At 52.0% G+C, this 17,192-nt stretch overlaps 1 protein-coding gene and 1 pseudogene across 2 annotated transcripts in view; one reads left to right on the top strand and one right to left on the bottom strand.

Annotated features, from left to right (window-relative positions):
* LOC139235648 (histone-lysine N-methyltransferase PRDM9-like) overlaps positions 1-13,653 on the bottom strand; it is a 39,860-nt gene extending 26,207 nt beyond the window's left edge. The window contains exons 1-2 of one of the 2 annotated variants that reach the window (XM_070866698.1): positions 13,484-13,653; positions 8,982-9,138 (exon numbers count right to left, since the gene is read on the bottom strand). The gene's annotated coding sequence lies outside the window, so the exon portion shown is untranslated. Of the gene's footprint in view, positions 1-8,981; positions 9,904-13,483 lie in introns of those variants that run through there. The other variant, XM_070866697.1, reaches the window with a different exon arrangement.
* LOC139235649 (zinc finger protein 16-like) overlaps positions 1-17,192 on the top strand; it is a 69,537-nt pseudogene that overhangs the window by 39,640 nt on the left and 12,705 nt on the right.

Below are 17,192 nucleotides of genomic sequence, written 5' to 3' on the forward strand. Positions count from 1 at the left end.
TGGAGGTTTAGGGGGGAATTCCAGAGCTTAGAGCTTCGGCAGCTGAAGACACGGCCACCAATGGTGGGGCGATTAAAATCAGGGATGGGCAAGGACAGATTTAGAGGAGTGCAGAAACTCGGAGGGTGGTGGGGCTGTAAGAGTTTACAGAGATAGGGAGGGGCGAGGCCAGGGAGAGTTTTGAAACCAAAGATTAGAATTTTAAAATCGAGGCGTTGCTTAACCAGGAGCCAATGTAGGTCAGTGAGCACAGGGGGATGGGTGAATGAGGTTATAGCAATAGGCCCCGACTTGCACATACTATTAGAGGAGACCCAATCTTTGTTTTGTTGCACTGGACACTGCCTGTGTGACCATCACGCTCGATCCAGCATTGTGTTCAGTATTACACTAGAGTCTGCCTCTGTTATTATTGGCTCAAACACTGTCTTTGTTACTCTCACAGTGGGCCATGCATTTGCTGTTATTACTCCGGACCCTGTCTCTGGAATTGTTACACTAGACCTGAAAATAACCTGCCCCTGTAGTTCCAGTTCTAGTGCACAGCTCTATTATTATAACTGTAGATCGTGTCTCTCTTGTATTCCATCGAGTATGTTTCTGGTATTGTTAAAGTGTTAAAGGCTTCTGTTAGAGGGGATAGTGTCACACTTTGTTATTATTGCAAAAACGCTGTTTCAATTATTAAATACTTGTTTACAGTGTAAAACTAGGCCTTGTCTCTGTTTGTATTACGCCGGACCCTGTCTCCGTTTGTATTACGCCGGACCCTGTCTCTGTTTGTATTACGCTGGACCCTGTCTCCGTTTGTGTTACGCCGGACCCTGTCTCCGTTTGTGTTACGCCGGACCCTGTCTCCGTTTGTGTTACGCCGGACCCTATCTCCGTTTGTGTTACGCCGGACCCTGTCTCCGTTTGTATTATGCGGACCCTGTCTCCGTTTGTATTACGCCGGACCCTGTCACCGTTTGTATTACGCCGGACTCTGGGTCTTTTGTGATGCCCAATAGCGTGAGCCCAGGCTGGCCCAACAGCGTGTGCCCGGGCTGGAAGTGGGGGTGCAAACACGGGGCCTGCGGGCTGTGATTCGGGGCCTGGGACCGAGCCCGGGTGTGTGTGTAACGGATGGTGCGGAGTGTTGTCTCTCGAGCCTGGGCCCGCGCTCGGGCTGCGTGACCTCCCGGGATTTATTAACGCAGGGAACTATTTGTTCTGCACTTTTCTGATGGACAGGCGACAAGCCCCGCCCCGTGTCATGGCCCGCCCCCTCTAAGCCCAAATCATTCCATGCAGGTGGTGCCGAGAAACAGGACTGGGGTAAGGCATATACTGAGACTGTGCTAAGGCACTTCAGCTGGGGAGTCATGCACTGGGAGTAGGGTAAGGCACTTCAGCTGGGGGAGTCATGCAATGGGAGTAGGGTAAGGCACTTCAGCTGGGGGAGAAATGCTTGAGCTTGGGGTTTGAGAGCTTGAGCAGCAGCGAGTGTCACGGCATCCGCGAGGCTGAGAGCTACGTGGATAGCACCTTTCAGGGGGTCGTCACCTCGCAGCATAAGAGTGTGCAGGCAGAGAGGGAATGGGTGACTGCCGAGACAGACATAGAGGACCAGGCAGGTAGTGCAGGACCCCTCTCAGTGCATCTCACTCTCTGTACTGGTGGTTCCTCAGGGAGTACAAGGCATCATTGGTGGCTCAACTGTAAAAGGGGGGGGGCAGTGGGAAGAGGAAGGTCAGAGATACGGAGGGGTGTCGGGCTGGAGGAGGTTCGAGAGATAGAGAGGTGTGTAGGTGCTGGAGGAGGTTAGAGGGATAGGGAGGATGTAAAAGCTGGAGGAGGTTACAGAGGGGGAGGGGTCGAGTGCTGGAGGAGGTTACAGAGGGGGAGGATTGTAATGCTGGAGGGGGTTACAGAGATAGGGAGAGGTGTCGGACCTGCAGGAGGTTAGAGATAGGATGGGGTTTAGGGCTGGAGGAGATTACAGTGAGGGAGGGATGTAGGGGATGGAGGTTACAGAGATAAGGAGGGGTTTAGGGCTGGAGGAGGTTTTCGAGAACAGGATGAGCGTAAGGGCTGGAGGAGGTTAGAGAGAGAGAGATGTTTGTAGGGTCTGGAAGAGACTACAGAGATAGGGAGGGTTGTAGGGCTGCAGCTTGTTACAGAGATAGGGAGGTGTGCAGTACTGGATGAGGTTACAGAGATAGGAAGGGGCTGGAGGAGATTGCAGAGATAGGGAAGATTCTGGTATTGGAGGTGGTTATGGAGATAGAGAGGGGTGGAGGGCTGGAGGAGATTACAGAGATAGGGAAGGGTGTAGGGGCTGTAGGTTACAGAGAGAGGAAGGGGTGTAGGGGCTGGAGTAGGTTGCAGAGATTGGGAGGGTTGTAGGGGCTCGAGGAGGTTAGAGATAGGAAGGGGTATAGGGCTGGAGGAGGTTACACAGATAGGGAGTTGTATAGGGCTGGAGGAGGTTACAGAGAAAGGGAGGGTTGTCGGGCTGGAAGTGGTTACGGAGATAGGGAGGGGTGTAGGGGCTGGAGGAGGTTAGAGATCGGGACGGGTATCTGGTCTGGAGGAGGTTACAGAGATAGGGAGGGGTGTAGGGGCAGGAGGAGGTTACAGAGAAAGGGAAGGGGTCAGGGCTGGAGGCGGTTCGAGATAAGGAGGGGTGTAGGTTTGGAGGAGGTTACAGAAATAAGCAGGTGCTGGAAGAGGTTGCAGAGATATGGAGGGGTGTAGGGGCTGGAGGAGGTTACAGAGATAGGGAGGGGTGTAGGGGTAGGAGGAAGTTAGAGATAGGGAAGGGTTCAGGGCTGGAGGAGGTTGCAGAGATAGGGATGGGTGTAGGGGCTGGTGGAGGTTAGAGATAGGGAGGAGTGTAGGGCGGAAGGAGGTTTGAGGGATATGGAGGAGTGTAGGGCTGGAGGAGCTTAGAGATAGGGAGGGTGGTAGGGGCTGGAGGTTGTTACAAGGGATAGGGAGGGTTGTTGGGGCTGGAAGTGGTTGCAGAGATTGGAACGTTGTCGGGGCTCGAGGAGGTTAGAGATAGGGAGTGGTGTAGGGGCTGGAGGAGGTTACACGGATAGGAAGAGGTGTAGTGCTGAAGGAGGTTACAGAGATAGGGAGGGGTGTAGGGGCTGGAGGTTACAGAGGTAGGGAGTGATGTAGGGGCTGGAGGAGGTTACAGAGATAAGGAGGGGTTTAGGCTGGAGGAGGTTAGAGATAAGGAGGGTTGTAGGGGCTAGGGGAGGTTACAGAGATAGGGAGGGGTGTAGGGCTGGAGGAGGTTACAGAGATAAGGAGGGGTTTAGGCTGGAGGAGGTTAGATATAAGGAGGGTTGTAGGGGCTAGGGGAGGTTACAGAGATAGGGAGGGGTGTAGGGCTGGAGGATGTTGCAGAGATAGGGAGGGGTGTATGGCTGGAGGATGTTGCAGAGATAGGGAGGGGTGTACGGCTGAAGGAGGTTACAGAGATAGGTAGAGGTGTAAGGCTGGAGGTGGTGAGAGATAGGGAGGGGTGCAGGGGCTGGAGGAGGTTTGAGAGATAGGGAGGGGTGCAGGGGCTGGAGGAGGTTAGTGAGATAGGGAGGTATGTAGGGGCTGGAGGAAGTTACAGAGATAGCGAGGGGTGTCGGTCTGGAGGAAGTTAGAGATAGGGAGGGGTTTAGGGCTGGAGGAGGTTACAGAGATAGAGAGGGGTGTAGTGGCTGGAGGTTACAGAGATAGGGAGGGGTTTAGGGCTGGAGGAGGTTACAGAGAGAGGGAGGGGTGTAGGCGCTGGAGGGGATTACAGAGAAAGAGAGGGGTGTAAGGGCTGGACGAGGTTACAAACAAAGGGAAAGGTGTAGGGTCTGGTGGAGGTTAGAGATAGTGAGTGGTGTAGGGACTGGAGGTTGCAGTGATATGGAGGGCTGTAGGGGCTGGAGGACATTACAGAGAGAGGGAGGGTGGTATGGCAGGAGGAGGTTATCGAGATCGCAAAGGGTGTAGCGCCTGGAGGAGGTTAAAGAGATAGGGAGGGGTGTATGGGCTGGAGGAGGATATAGAGGGGGAGGCTTGTAGTGCTGGAGGACGTTACAGATAAAGGGAGGGTTGTCAGGGCTGGGGGAGTTTACAGAGATCGGAAGGGTTGTCGGGGCTGGAGGAGGTTACAGAGATAGGTAGAGGTGTAAGGCTGGAGGTGGTGAGAGATAGGGAGGGGTGCAGGGGCTGGAGGAGGTTTGAGAGATAGGGAGGGGTGCAGGGGCTGGAGGAGGTTAGTGAGATAGGGAGGTATGTAGGGGCTGGAGGAAGTTACAGAGATAGCGAGGGGTGTCGGTCTGGAGGAAGTTAGAGATAGGGAGGGGTTTAGGGCTGGAGGAGGTTACAGAGATAGAGAGGGGTGTAGTGGCTGGAGGTTACAGAGATAGGGAGGGGTTTAGGGCTGGAGGAGGTTACAGAGAGAGGGAGGGGTGTAGGCGCTGGAGGGGATTACAGAGAAAGAGAGGGGTGTAAGGGCTGGACGAGGTTACAAACAAAGGGAAAGGTGTAGGGTCTGGTGGAGGTTAGAGATAGTGAGTGGTGTAGGGACTGGAGGTTGCAGTGATATGGAGGGCTGTAGGGGCTGGAGGACATTACAGAGAGAGGGAGGGTGGTATGGCAGGAGGAGGTTATCGAGATCGCAAAGGGTGTAGCGCCTGGAGGAGGTTAAAGAGATAGGGAGGGGTGTATGGGCTGGAGGAGGATATAGAGGGGGAGGCTTGTAGTGCTGGAGGACGTTACAGATAAAGGGAGGGTTGTCAGGGCTGGGGGAGTTTACAGAGATCGGAAGGGTTGTCGGGGCTGGAGGAGGTTACAGATAGGGGAGGGTGCAGGGGTTGGAGGAGACTACAGAGATAGGGAGGGATGTAGGGGCTGAAGGAGGTTCCATAGATACGTAGGGCTGTAGGAACTGGAGGTGGTTACGGAGATAGGGAGGGGTGTTGGGCCTGGATGAGATTAGAGGTAGGGAGGGATTTAGGGCTGGAGGAGGTTATAGACAGAGGGAGGGGTTTAGGGGCTGGAGTTGCTTACAGAGATATGGAGGGGTCTAGTGCTGGAGGAGGTTACAGAGATCGGGAGCTGTGTCGGTGCTGAAGGTTACAGCGATAGGGACGGGTGTAGGGGCTGGAGGAGGTTAGAGAGATGTGGAGATGTGTTGCACTGGAGGTTACAGATGGGGAGGGATGTAGGGCTGGAGGAGATTGCAGAGATAGCGAGGGGTGTAGGGTCTGGAGGAAGTTACAGAGATAGGGAGGGGTGTAGGGTCTGGAGGAGGTTACAGAGATAGGGAGGGGTATCGGGTCCGGAGGAGGTTACAGAGATAGGGAGGGGTGTAGGGTCCGGAGGTGGTTACAGAGATAGGGAGGGGTGTAGAGGTTGGAGGAGGTCAGAGATAGGGAGAGGTGTAGGGGATGGAGGAGATTAGAGATAGGGAGGGGTATATGGGCTGGAGAGGTTACAGAAATAGGGAGAGGTGTAGGTCTGAAGGAGATTGCAGAGATAAGGAAGGGTCTCGGGGCTCGAGGAGGTTACAGAGATCGGGAGGGGTGCAGCGATTGGAGGAGAGTACAAACATAGGGAGGGGTGAACGGGCTGGAGGAGGTTACAGAGATAGGGAGATATGTAGGTGCTGGAGGAGGTTAGAGATAGGGAGGTATGTAGGTGCTGGAGTAGGTTGGAGAGATACCAAGATGTGTAGTGCTGGAGGAGGTTACAGAGGGGGAGGGTTGTCGTGCTGGAGGAGGTTGCAGACGTAGGGAGGGATGTAGGGGCAGGGGGAGGTTAGAGAGCTAGCAAGAGGTGTAGGGCTGGAGGAGGTTACAGAGATACGGAGGTGGATAGTGGCTGGATGGGATTAGAGATATGGACAGGTGTAGGGGCTGGAGGAGGTTTAGAGATAGGGATGGATGTGGGGCTGGAGGGGGTTTAGAGATAGGGAGGGATGTAGGGCAGGAGGAGGTTCAAGAGATAGGGAGGGATGTAGGGGTGGGGCTTTGGGGCTGGAGGAGGTTTAGAGAGATATGAGAGGTGTCGGTGCTGGAGGAGGTTGAGAGAGATAGGGAGGGATGCAGGGCTGGAGGAGCTTACAGAGATAGGGAGGGTTGTAGGGCTGAGGAGGTTACAGAGATAGGGAGGGGTGTAGGATCTGGAGGTGGTTACAGAGATAGGGAGGTGTGTAGGGGCTGGATGGGGTTACAGAGATAGGGAGGTGTGTAGGGGCTGGAGGAGGTTTAGAGAGATAGGGAGGGATGTAGGGCTGGGGCTTTGGCGCTGGAGGAGGTTTAGAGAGATATGAGAGGGGTCGTTGCTGGAGGAGGTTACAGAGATCGGGAGGGTTGTAGGGCTAAGGAGGTTTAGAGAGATAGGGAGGGGTGCAGGGCTGGAGGAGGTTAGAGATGGTGAGGGGAGGGGAGGGGAGGGGAGGGGAGGGGAGGGGAGGGGAGGGGAGGGGAGGGGAGGGGAGGGGAGGGGAGGGGAGGGGAGGGGAGGGGAGGGGAGGGGAGGGGAGGGGAGGGGAGGGGAGGGGAGGGGAGGGGAGGGGAGGGGAGATTGAGGGATATTAACACGAGGCTGAGAATTTTAAATCAGAGCCTCGCTGGGGCCGAGGAGGGGGGGAGAAGTGCAGGAACACAACCCCCTCACTCCCTACCCTGCACTAACCCCCATCATCTGTTAAATCACCTGGAGTTCCAGTGACACTCCTCCCCCTCTCTCTCGGTATTTATCTACTCACTGCCTCACTCAAAGCGTATTGACAGTCCGTGTGAGAGCCCTCGTTGTCCCAGAATTGCTCCCCGTGGACACCGACTGACCTTCCTCGTGCCTCCACCACCCTCCTCCTGTTCCGTGACGGCCGACAAATTCAGGTCGTGTTCCGGTCAGCAAGCGAAAGATCGGGAGTGGGGGTGTATAAATTAAAACATTTGGCGGGCCGGAGGAAGGGGCTTGGGGGGCCGTGTCCTGCCCACGGGCCGTATGTTTGACACCCCTGAGCTACACTGTCAAGCCCTGTAAAAGTTTTCTATGTTTCAATGAGATCACCTCTCATTCTTCTAAACTGTAGAGAATATCGGCCTGGTCTACTCAATCTCTGCTCACAGGACAATCCCCCCATCCCAGGATTCAGTCTGGTGAACCTTCGTTAACATCCTCAATGGTAAGTACTTCCTTCCTTGGGTAAACAGCCAAACTGTACACAATACTCCAGGTGTAGTCTCACCAGGGCCCGATATAATTGCAGTAAGATGTCTGGGAACAAGTTATTATTTAAATGGAGAAAGATTACAAAATGCTGCAGTACAGTGGGACCTGGGGTCACTTGTGTATGAAGCACAAAAGGATAGTATGCAGGTACAGCAAGTGATCAGGAAGGCCAATGGTATCTTGGCCTTTATTGCAAAGGGGATGGAGTATAAAAGCAGGGAAGTCTTGCTACAGCTGTATAAGGTATTAGTGAGGCCACACCTGGAATACTGCATGCAGTTTTGGTTTCCATATTGACGAAAGGATTTACTTGCTTCGGAGCCCGTTCAGAGAAAGTTCACTAGGTTGATTCTGGGGATGAGGGGGTTGACTTATGAGGAAAGGTTGAGTAGTTTGGGCCTCTACTCATTGAAATTGAGAAGAATGAGAGGTGATCTTATCGAAATGTATAAGATTATGAGGGTGCTTGACAAGGTGGATGGAGAGAGGATGTTTCCACTGATGGGGGAGACTCGAACTAGAGGGCATGATCTTAGAATAAGAGCCACCCATTTAAAGCAAAAATGAGGAGGAATTTCTTCTGAGGGTTGTAAATCTGTGGAACTCGCTGCCTCAGAGAGCTGTGGAAGCTGGGACATGAAATAAATTTAAGACAGAAATAGACAGTTTCTTACACGATAAGGGAATAAGGGGTTATGGGGAGTGGGCGGGTAAGTGGAGCGGAGTACATGATCAGATCAGCCATGATCTTATTGAATGGCGGAGCAGGCTCGAGGGGCCGTACGGCCTACTCCTGTTCCTATTTCTTATGTTCTTATGTTTACTCTTATCCTCAAATCCTCTTGTAATAAAGGCTGACATACCATTTGGTTTCTTCATTGCTTGCTGTACCTGCATATTAACTTTCAGTGATTCGTGTACAAGGACACCAAGGTCCCTCAAAACACCAACATTTTCCAATCTCTCACCATTTCAAGTAGCTGTTTCCAGTCCACTTTGGCTAAATCACATATCAGCTTAGTAAAATTGGCTTTTCCCCAGTTGTGAACTTTTATTCCTAGTCTATCTTTGTCCTTTTCCATAACTACCCTAAATCTAACTGAATTATGATCACTAGCACCAAAATGCTGTCCCATCGATACCCCTTCCACTTACCCAGCTTCAGTACCTAATACTAAGTCCAGAACTTCCTCTTCTCTTGTTGTGCTTGCTACGTACTGGCTAAAAAGTTCTGCTGGTTGCTGACCCCTCTGCGAAGGGAAATAGATCCTTCCTCTCCACTCTATCTAGGCCCCTCATAATTTTATACACCTCATTAAGGTCTCCCCTCAGTCTCCTCCGTGCCAAAGAAAATAAACTATTATTAAGAGGGTTGGTGGGCTGGAGGAAGTTACAGAGATAGGGAAGGGCGAGACCCTGGAGAGATTTGAACAAGAGGATGAGTATTTTAAAGGCTGATGCCACCAGCCATCTCGCCCAGCACAGAATGTAACTCACTACCAACAAGAAGGATGTTACTTTAACTGCTAAAGTTGCATAATGCGGGGAAATCAATCTCTGTCCCTTTAACTAACAGCGACATGGAAAGAGGGAAATGAATGACCTTTAAACACCAGGTCCACTTGGCACTAAAATGTCTGAAACTCATAATAGGAACTCATAAATAGAAAGAAAATACTGACAAATGTTAAACTGTTTTGTTGACAAAAGAAATCTCGATTTAACTTTAAAAGATGAATTGTTTAACAGAGACTCACCTGACAGGCTGACTCAGGATCCACCCCTCAAGCACCGCGATTGGGTGCAGAACACGCTGCTCCCTGGGCCCTCCGGCCTCTGACCTCTCTTCCTGTTGGTTCCCAGGGCAATCAAACACCACTCGCCAACATTACGCTGCCAAATTAAGTTGAGAGGCTCGGAGGAAGAAATAAAATGAGGCCGTGAATGAGTTAAGAAATAAAATTAGAAAAGCATGATTAAATAAACAAGGAGAGGCAATGTAAATTAAAGGGTACAATCCTAAAGGGGGTGCATGAACAGTGAGACCTGCGGGTATATGTGGACAAATCACTGAAGGTGGCAGGACAGGTTGAGAAAGCAGTTAAAAAAACTTACAGGATCCTGGGCATCACAGAGTACAAAAGCAAGGTGGTTATGATGAACCTTTATAAAACACTGGTTCGGTCTCAACTGGAGCATTGTGTCCAATTCTGGGCACCGCACATTAGGATGTGATGGCCTTAGAGAGGAAGCAGAAAAGATTGACAAGAATGATTCACGAGATGAGGGACTTCAGTTCCGTGGATTGACTGGAGAAGCTGGGGTTGTTCCTCTTGGAGCAGAGAAGGTTGAGAGGAGAATTGCTAGAAGTGTTCAAAATCATGAGGGGTCCGGACAGAGTAGATAGAGAGATACTGTTCCCATTGGTGTAGGGGTCGAGAACCAGAGGAGACGGACTTAAGGTGAATGGCAAAATAACCAAAGGTGACATCAAAAAAATCTATTTTATGCAGCGAGTGGTTAGGATCCGGAAAGCACGGCCTGAAAGAGTGGTGGAGGAAGACTCAATCACAGCGTTCAAATAAAAAGGAAGTTGGATAAGTATCTGAAAAAAAACATTTTGCAGGGCCGGGGGAAAAGGGAGGGGAGTAGGCAAGGGTTCGATGGGCCGAATGGCCTTCCGTGCTGTAACCATTCTCTGATTGTGAGCAGAACCACTGTTCCCTGACTCAATCTAAAGCCTTCCTGATTGTGAGCACCTGTTAAACCTGCTTTGCACCTTCACTGCTCCAAGGAATCAGCCGGTCCAGGCAGCGGGCGGTCGAGGGGGTCGTTCAACCTGACTGCCTGCCTCTCTTCCGCTCTTACATCCGATCCAGGGTGTCCTTGGAGATGGAGCACGCGGTGTCCACCGGTACGCTCGCGGCCTTCCGCGAGAGGTGGGCACCGGAGGGACTGGAGTGCATCATCACGCCCGGCAACCAAATTTTAATTTGATTTTACGTTTTAAAGTTTAATTTGTTTTAATTGCCGGTGCTTTTAGTGTCCCCCTCTCCTTTTATAGGGGGCACTGGAAAAAGGAAAAATTTGATTTTAGTGCCCCAAAAAAAAAACACAAAAAAATAAATAAAAAAGGGGCCTTGTAAATGTCTTGTGTGTGTCATCCAGGTCGGGTGGCACGGATACATGTTTTATGTTTTTGCAGGTGAACTCCAAAAAGAGTTTCACTGCTCCAAGGAATCAGCCGGTCCAGGCAGCGGGCGTTCGAGGGGGTCGTTCAACCTGACTGCCTGCCTCTCTTCCGCTCTTACATCCGATCCAGGGTGTCCTTGGAGATGGAGCACGCGGTGTCCACCGGTACGCTCGCGGCCTTCCGCGAGAGGTGGGCACCGGAGGGACTGGAGTGCATCATCACGCCCGGCAACCAAATTTTAATTTGATTTTACGTTTTAAAGTTAATTTGTTTTAATTGCCGGTGCTTTTAGTGTCCCCTTCCCTTTTATAGGGGGCACTGGGGAAAAATTGTGATTTTAGTGCCCAAAAAAAACAAAAAAAAAAAAGAAAAAACACAAAAAAAAAACACAAAAAAGGGGGAAAAAAAAAAATGGGCCTTGTAAATGTCTGGAGTGTCACCCAGGTCGGGTGGCACCGTTTAATGTTTTATGTTTTCACAGATAAACTCAAAAGAGTTTCACTGCTCCAAGGAATCAGCCGGTCCAGGCAGCGGGCGGTCGAGGGGGTCGTTCAACCTGACTGCCTGCCTCTCTTCCGCTCTTACATCCGGTCCAGGGTGTCCTTGGAGATGGAGCACGCGGTGTCCACCGGTACGCTCGCGGCCTTCCGCGAGAGGTGGGCACCGGAGGGACTGGAGTGCATCATCACGCCCGGCAACCAAATTTTAATTTGATTTTACGTTTTAAAGTTAATTTGTTTTAATTGCCGGTGCTTTTAGTGTCCCCTTCCCTTTTATAGGGGGCACTGGGGAAAAATTGTGATTTTAGTGCCCAAAAAAAAAACAAAAAAAAAAGAAAAAAACACAAAAAAAAAAAACACAAAAAAGGGGGAAAAAAAAAAATGGGCCTTGTAAATGTCTGGAGTGTCACCCAGGTCGGGTGGCACCGTTTATTGTTTTTATGTTTTCACAGGTGAACTCAAAAGAGTTTCATGCACAAGGACTCCAAAAGAGTTTCACTGCTCCAAGGAGAACCACCCCAGATGCTGCAGCCATCATCTTATTGAATGGCGGCAGGCTCGAGGGGCCAAAGGGCCGACTCATCTCCTATTTCTGATGTTCTCATGTATTCATGTCACTGGTCCCTATCCTGCACCTTCTCCCTGCAGTAAGATGGCCGCCGCGCATGCTCCCTGCCCTGCAGCGGGACAATGGAAAGTATTGTGACGTCAAGGAAGCCCCGCCCCTGTTGCTCCCTGCTCCCCGTGGCGGGTGGACCCGTGCTGCCCAAAGATGGCGGACGAACTCCCGGCAATCCCCGACAGTAACCAAGGCCCGTCCCCGCCCGAAGGTACCCCACAGCCGCCACCCAAATCTCACCGCCCGCGCGTGTCCAAAGTCTGTGAGTCCTCAGGGAGGCTGGGCGCACTGCCCGGGCTGCTCATCCATCCTCCACGGCTGGGGGGGGGGGGGGGCAAAACATTGCCCGTCCGCAGCTAATCTCCCACAATAGGCTGGCCCCGCGCCTGCGCACAACTCCGCCTCGCCTCACCTGGGCCCCGAGCTCAAAGGCTGCGAGCGGAGCCCCCCAACAAACCCCCCAACCGCAACACTCAGCCCGCAGCCAATGGCGAGGCGGCGCGGGGCACCAGCCCACCCAGCGCCTTGCTCCGCGCCAATCAGTGGCGGGGGGGCGGGGCCGGTGCACCAATCACTGGTCCCTGAAGGTGCTGACTCTGGCTGGGTTCAGTTCTACACTCACTGGTTCCCCTCCCCTGATGGTACTGACTCTGGCTGGGTTCAGTTCTACACTCACTGGTTCCCCTCCCCTGATGGTACTGACTCTGGCTGGGTTCAGTTCTACACTCACTGGTTCCCCTCCCCTGAAGGTACTGACTCTGGCTGGGTTCAGTTCTACACTCACTGGTTCCCCTCCCCTGAAGGTATTGACTCTGGCTGGGTTCAGTTCTACACTCACTGGTTCCCCTCCCCTGATGGTACTGACTCTGGCTGGGTTCAGTTCTACACTCACTGGTTCCCCTCCCCTGAAGGTACTGACTCTGGCTGGGTTCAGTTCTACACTCACTGGTTCCCCTCCCCTGAAGGTGCTGACTCTGGCTGGGTTCAGTTCTACACTCACTGGTTCCCCTCCCCTGAAGGTGCTGACTCTGGCTGGGTTCAGTTCTACACTCACTGGTTCCCCTCCCCTGAAGGTGCTGACTCTGGCTGGGTTCAGTTCTACACTCACTGGTTCCCCTCCCCTGAAGGTGCTGACTCTGGCTGGGTTCAGTTCTACACTCACTGGTTCCCCTCCCCTGAAGGTACTGACTCTGGCTGGGTTCAGTTCTACACTCACTGGTTCCCCTCCCCTGAAGGTACTGACTGTGGCTGGGTTCAGTTCTACACTCACTGGTTCCCCTCCCCTGAAGGTACTGACTCTGGCTGGGTTCAGTTCTACACTCACTGGTTCCCCTCCCCTGAAGGTGCTGACTCTGGCTGGGTTCAGTTCTACACTCACTGGTTCCCCTCCCCTGAAGGTACTGACTCTGGCTGGGTTCAGTTCTACACTCACTGGTTCCCCTCCCCTGAAGGTACTGACTCTGGCTGGGTTCAGTTCTACACTCACTGGTTCCCCTCCCCTGAAGGTACTGACTCTGGCTGGGTTCAGTTCTACACTCACTGGTTCCCCTCCCCTGAAGGTACTGACTCTGGCTGCGTTCAGTTCTACACTCACTGGTTCCCCTCCCCTGAAGGTGCTGACTCTGGCTGTGTTCAGTTCTACACTCACTGGTTCCCCTCCCCTGAAGGTACTGACTCTGGCTGGGTTCAGTTCTACACTCACTGGTTCCCCTCCCCTGAAGGTACTGACTCTGGCTGGGTTCAGTTCTACACTCACTGGTTCCCCTCCCCTGAAGGTACTGACTCTGGCTGGGTTCAGTTCTACACTCACTGGTTCCCCTCCCCTGAAGGTACTGACTCTGGCTGGGTTCAGTTCTACACTCACTGGTTCCCCTCCCCTGAAGGTACTGACTCTGGCTGGGTTCAGTTCCAGACACTAGATGGCCGCGCATGCGCGGTGCTACTCACTGAATGAAGATGGCGGAGCGCTGAACCTGTTCGAATATGGCTGCCGTTTGCCTGGGCCTGTGACCGGGAGAAAGCCCCGAAGCTGCATCCGCCGATAATCCGGTTATTATTGCGGGCTTGCGGCGGGCACGGGTTGTTTATGAAGCCTCCCCGGCTCCCCGCTGGTCCCTTACCCGGCTCCGTACCGCTGAAAAAGAGACTCCTTCGGAGCCTGTCCAAAACATGTCTTCTCCGCCATTACACGCACGGCGCATGCTCCAAACACAGCCACGGCCCGCGCCTGCGCACTGAGCTCCTGCAGACTGGATGCAGCACATTTTCCCCCGTAGGGTATGCTGGGTAGATAAGACCATGACAAACAGGCAGGAGTGGGCCAGATACTGCAAGGGTTATATACAGAGTGAAGCTCCCTCTGTACTGTCCTAAACAATCCCAGGGCAGGTACAGCACGGGTTAGTTACAATTTAAAGCTTGCTGTACGCTGACTTTCATCAAACACTCCCAGGGCAGCTACAGCACATGTTAAATACACAGTAAGGGTCCCTGCACTGCCCCGCCAGGTATTCCCAGGGCATGTACAGCACGGGTTAGATAAAGAATAAAGCTCCCTCTGCACAGTCCCAAGAAACAATCCCAGGGCAGGTACAGCGCAACTATTTTGTTGTTAATCTGTAAATCAAATGCCCCTGATTAAAGGGAGGAGGGCACTATAACCAACAAAATAAACTAATTAAACTTTAGGTGGTAAACTTAAATCAAATTAAAATTTGGTTGCTCGAGGTGACGATGCACTCCAGTCCCTCCAGTGCTGACCTCTTACAGAAGGCCGCAAGCGTACAGGTAGCAGGTACAGCAGGGGTTAGAGACAGAGTGAAGCTCCCTCTACACTGTCCCATCAAACACTCCCAGGGCAAGTACAGCATAATTTAAATGCAGGGTAAACGTCTTTCAAAACAGCCAATCCAAAAATTCACAGGACAAGCACAACACAGGTTAGGTACACATTATCATCATCATAGGCAGTCCCTCGAAATCAAGGAAGACTTGCTTACACTCTAAAGGTGAGTTCTTAGGTGACTAAACATTCCAATACGGGAATTACAGTCTCTGTCACAGGTGAGACAGCCGGTCATTGAAGGAAATGGTGGGTGGGACTGGATTGCCGCATGCTCCTACGCTTGGTTTCTGCATGCTCTCAGTGATGAGACTCAAGGTGCTCAGCACCCTCCCGGATGCACTTCCTCCACTTAGGGCAGAATTTAGCCAAGGGCTCCTAGGTATCAGTGGGGATGCTGCATTTTTATCAAGGAGGCTTTGAATGTGTCCTTGAAATGTTTCCTCTGATCACCTTGGGCTCGCTTGCCATGTAGGAGTTCTGAGCAGAACGCTTGCTTTGGGAGTCTTGTGTCAGCCATGTGAACAATGTGGCGAGCCAGGGTATCTCTGGAGATGGAGCACGCCGTGTCCACAAGAGATGGACACTGCAGAGACTGGAGTGCATAATTTCAAGAGAGAACAGAATTTTTATTTTAATTAATTTGATTTGATTTGACAAAGGTTCCCTTTATGTTGAATTATTAAGTTGTGTTTTTGGTGCCCTCAAAAAAATAACAAGGGACACTTTAATGAAAGTTTCTGGAGTGTGACCCCCCCCCCCTTTAATCAGGGGGCACTTGATCATTGTTCGACTTAAAATAGTTGTGAACAATGTGGCCCACCCAATGCAGCTGGTCGAGTGTGGTCAGTGCTTTGATGCTGAGGATGTTGGCCTGATCGAGGAAACACCGGGAATCGTTGATGAGAATGACCAGGAGATCCAAGAGCTAATAAATCGCAAGCGCAGGGCATTTCTGAACCTAAAACAACAACACAACTCAGGACCAGCAAAGCAGCATTACAGGTGGCTTCAGGCCGAGGTCCAAGAAAAAACCTGTGACCTAAAGCATAGATGGTGGGTGGAGAAATCACAGGAGATTCAGCAGCTGGCTGACAGCCATGATATGTGAGGATCCTTCACAGCAGTCAATGCCACCTACAGCCCAACCACGCAAGGCACCACCCCACTGTTGGCCAAGAATGGGGAAATACTCATCAAGGACACCGAGGCAGCCAGGACCCGCTGGAAGGAACACTTCGAAGATCTCCTTAACCGACACACTGCCTTTGACTCGAGTGTCCTCGACTCCAACGCACAGCATGCTACCCACTACCATCTCAGCAAAACCCCAGCCCTGTATGAGGTGGAAAAGGCCATCTGCCAGCTCAAAACCAACAAGGCAATGGGAGTGGATGAAATCCCCACTGAGGCACTAAAGTATGGCGGAGAGGCACTATTGGCACAAATGCATGACCTAATCTCTCTCATCTGGAAGAAGGAAGGCATGCCTGGAGATCTCAGAGATGCAGTAATCGTGACCATCTTTAACTAGGGGACAAGTCCGACTGGGCAATTACAGATGAATCGCCCTGGGAAAGCCACCGCTAGAATCCTCCTCAACCATCTTCTCCCTGTGGCTGAGGAGCTCCTCCCGGAGTCACAGTGTGGTTTTCATCCTCTGCGGAGTATAACGGACATGAGTAGGTACACAGTAAGGATCTCAATACACTCTCCCACCAGACACTTGCAGGGAAGGTGCAGCATGGGTCAGATACAGAGTAAAGCTCCCTCGACACTGTCCCATCAAATATTCCCAGGGCAAGTACAACATGGCTTAAATAGAGAGTAAAGCTCCCTCTATACTTTTCCATCAGACGTTCCCAGGGCAAGTACAGCACAGGTTAGACACAGACTACATCTCCCTCTGACTTGTCCAGCCATTCCAGGGCATATACAGCATCAGTTCGATATAGAGAAAATCTCCCTCTATACTGTTCTGCTGGACATTCCCAGGGCAGGTACAGCACGGGTTAGATACAGAGTAAAGCTCCCCTTACACTGTCCCATGAACCATTCCCAGGGCAGGTACCACCAAGCTCATGGTCTACAGGGCTGTAGTAATACCCGCCCTCCTGTATGGCTCAGAGGAATGGACTATGTACAGTAGACACCTCAAGTCGCTGGAGATATATCACTAATGATGTCTCCGCTAGATCCTACAAATCCCCTGGGAGGACTGGCACAGCAACATCAGCGTCCTTGTCCAGGCTAATGTCCCCAGCATTGAAGCACTGACCACACTTGATCAGCTCCGCTGGGCAGGCCACATAGTTCGTATTCCAGACACGAGAATCCCAAAGCAAGTGCCCTATGTGGAGCGCCGTCACAACAAATGAGCCAAAGGTGGGCAGTGGAAACATTACAAGGACACCCTCAAAGCCTCCCTGATAAAGTGCGACATCCCCACTGACACCTGGGAGTCCCTGACCAAAGACTGCCCTAAGTGGAGACAGTGAATCCGGGAGGGCGCTGAGCACTTCGAGTCTCAATGCCGAGAGCATGCAGAAATTAAGCGCAGGCAGTGGAAGGAGCATATGGCAAAGCAGTCCCACCCACCCCTTCTCTCAATGACTATCTGTCCAACATGTGACAGAGTCTGTGGCTCTCATATTGGATTGGTCAGCCACCAAATAACTCACTTCAGGAGTGGAAGCAAGTCTTCCTATATTTTTCCTCGATTCCGAGGGACTGCCTATGATGTTGATGATGACAACACAGGTTAAATGCAGAGTAAAGCTCCCTCTACACTGTCTCACCAGACATTCACAGGTC

Source organism: Pristiophorus japonicus, chromosome 23 (genome assembly GCF_044704955.1).
Source record: "Pristiophorus japonicus isolate sPriJap1 chromosome 23, sPriJap1.hap1, whole genome shotgun sequence".
Lineage (NCBI taxonomy): Eukaryota > Metazoa > Chordata > Chondrichthyes > Pristiophoridae > Pristiophorus > Pristiophorus japonicus.